Genomic DNA, 2,750 nt, shown 5'->3' with positions numbered 1-2,750 from the left:
CACGAAACCACAAGGCATGCGTTTCAACTTTATCAGCTCATTGGCATCTCAGAGAAGTGGGTTTGCGATTCAGTTCAAAGGAAACCGACGAAGAACAGGAGAAGACCACTCAGACCTCCAAAAGCACGTGACTTGAACGGTGTGAGTTTCGCGACAGAATCGGTATGATACGGGGCATTCAGACACTCAGGAAGTCTGAATGCCGAACAGAGTGCCATCACAAAGGAAAATCGCTCAAGGAGACAGTGAACAATAGCAGAGGATGGTTTCGATCCATCGACCTCTGGGTTAAGAGCCCAGCACGCTCCCGCTGCGACACTCTGCTCCTACGCAACGTGGCTTCTTCCACAGGTCCTTTCAGCCTTTCGTCGGGCGCGTGGCATGCACGTTCGAGACTGATGTCAAAGATCTCCACTGCTGTCGTCTTATATAGTGTTGCGCAGACGTATGGAGGCTGTGTCAATATCAACTTTTTCTAACTTCCCACATTCTGTTGGTCGAACTGTGATTTCACTCTGAATAGACGCCATGCGTCCCAGCTTCGCTCTGCTGGGTCGACACAGTAAGTGAACGTGGGTCTCTATTCGAATCATTCTCTTGCCTTCTCCATGTAATTCTGCACATTGTTACTTTAAACATGACCACCGAATTCCCGTTTGCGTCTAATGCATCTGTCAGTGTCAGTTAGGGATTTACTGACCCCAACCACCACTCCCTGTACGAAAGCATTCTTCCTAATGTCACTTTTGGTTCTTTTCCTCATGACTTTAAAACACTGCCGATCCTTTCAGGCGTGGGAGCATTTTGACTACATTACTTTCTCTGTCTCGACGTCGCATGACTTGGAAAGCTTCAATCGGGCCAGATTTTGAAACTTCTGTTCTCCGAAGAGAGCTGTCCCAAATTTCCAATCGACCCTCATCGCTGATCGCCCTCAAACACCGCACCACTGACGTCAACCTATTCAACGGTATCGCCAATCATTTCACTTCGCTGCTTTCTGTCCCATTGGTAGGCCAGGGAGCCCAACCTCGTTGAACGAAGGTGCTTTTTGAGAAAATTAAGCAGCCACTTTTGCACGAGCCACGTAAACGCGGGCTCGTCCGGGATTTGAACCCGGGATCTCTCGCACGTCTGCGTCGACGAAGACCCAAAGCGAGAATCATATCCCTAGACCAACGAGCCACACCGCCGAGCTGGCTGCGGCCCCACTCTACCTCTTGAACCAGCTGAATCTTGCTCAGAGTGAAGAAAAGTTGACATTGAATAGGCTGGAGCTGTTTTCTCTGGAACGTCGGAGGCTGAAGGGTGACTTTATGGAGGTTTACAAAATTATGAGGGGCATGGATAGGATAAATAGGCAAAGTCTTTTCCCTGGGGTCGGAGAGTCAAGAACGAGAGGGCAGAGATTTAGGGTGAGAGGGGAAAGATATAAAAGAGACCGAAGGGGCAACGTTTTCACGCAGAGGGTGGTGCGTGCATGGAATGAGCTGCCAGAGAACGTGGCGGAGGCTGGTACAATTGCAACATTTAAGAGGCTTTTGGATGGATATATGAATAGGAAGGGTTTGGAGGGATATGGGCCGGGTGCTGGCTGGCGGGACTAGATTGGGGTGGGATATCTGATCGGTATGGATGGGTTGGACCGAAGGGTCTGTTTCCACGCTGTACATCTCTATGACTCTATGAACAGCTGCTTCTCATTCTGTCTCTCTGCTGCCGTTTGCCCGTCCCCAGGAACCGGGCCCTCTCTACTGGCAGAAAATTAAACCGTTTTCTTTCTAAACTTTTCTCTGACACTGGAGTGACCAGTGACAAGCATTGCCCTCCTCAACATAGGGTACAGAGAACAGGAGAAGACCCCGCAGACCTCCACGAGTGTGTCATCTCAACTGTGCACATTGGGCCTGTGCATCAATGTGAAATATTTACGTCGAAATTTTTTGGGAAGCAGATGAGAAGGCGAGGTGCACAACAGTGCGCCGTTATACGGGAAAGCTGCTAAAGATGTCATTGAGTGAATAGGAAAGATGGTTTCCCTTCTGGGTTATGCTCCCATCACGCACCGGTAGACATATCGCCGGCAAGCAAATATCAACTCTGTGTAAATTGCCACATTCTGTTTTTACGAACCGTGACTTCACTCAGAAACACAATTTACCCGCTCCCTCCTGAATATCCTTCCAGGCTCGAACATACCTTCCAGGTGAAGCAGCACTTTACCTGCACATTTGCCGCAACCTCGTCTACTGCATTCGCTCGTCCTCCTGACGTGAAAGCTCTGCCGAATCACTATCGATCCTTTCAGGCATGGGAGCATTTTCACAGCATTATTTCCTGTTTCTCGGCCCCTACTGACTTGGAAAAGTTCGGTTCTCCGAGGAGAGCTCGCCCAATTTTTCAATCTGCCTTTATTGCTGACATTCCTCAAATACCGCACCACTAACGTCAACCTGTTCAACGCGATCTCCAACCATTTCACTTCCCTGTTTTCTGCCCCATTCGTACTCCAGGCAGCCCAACCTCGTTTCACGAAGGTACTTTTTGAGAAAGTTGTGCGTCTCTTAACTTGCACAAATCAAGTTAAGAGACGCAGCCTCGTCTGGGATTTGAATCCAGGACCGCGCACAAGTCTGCACAGTTAAAGACTCTACCTGAGAGTCACGCGCCTCGACCAACAAGCCAAACAGCGGCTATTGCCCCACCCACCACACACCTCTTGAGCCAGCTGAGACTTGCTTAGTGTGAAA

At 49.5% G+C, this 2,750-nt stretch overlaps 1 non-coding gene across 1 annotated transcript; it reads right to left on the bottom strand.

Moving 5' to 3' along the window:
* Positions 1-253: 253 nt before the first annotated feature.
* On the bottom strand, positions 254-325 carry trnak-cuu (transfer RNA lysine (anticodon CUU)). The gene has a single exon. It is a non-coding gene; the product is annotated as a tRNA-Lys (tRNA).
* Positions 326-2,750: the final 2,425 nt, after the last annotated feature.

This window comes from Chiloscyllium plagiosum, unplaced genomic scaffold (assembly GCF_037043375.1).
Source record: "Chiloscyllium plagiosum isolate Xiang-an unplaced genomic scaffold, Cpla_swu_hap1 HiC_scaffold_27, whole genome shotgun sequence".
In the NCBI taxonomy this organism is placed as follows: domain Eukaryota; kingdom Metazoa; phylum Chordata; class Chondrichthyes; order Orectolobiformes; family Hemiscylliidae; genus Chiloscyllium; species Chiloscyllium plagiosum.
This window is presented reverse-complemented; position numbering and strand designations above follow the sequence as displayed.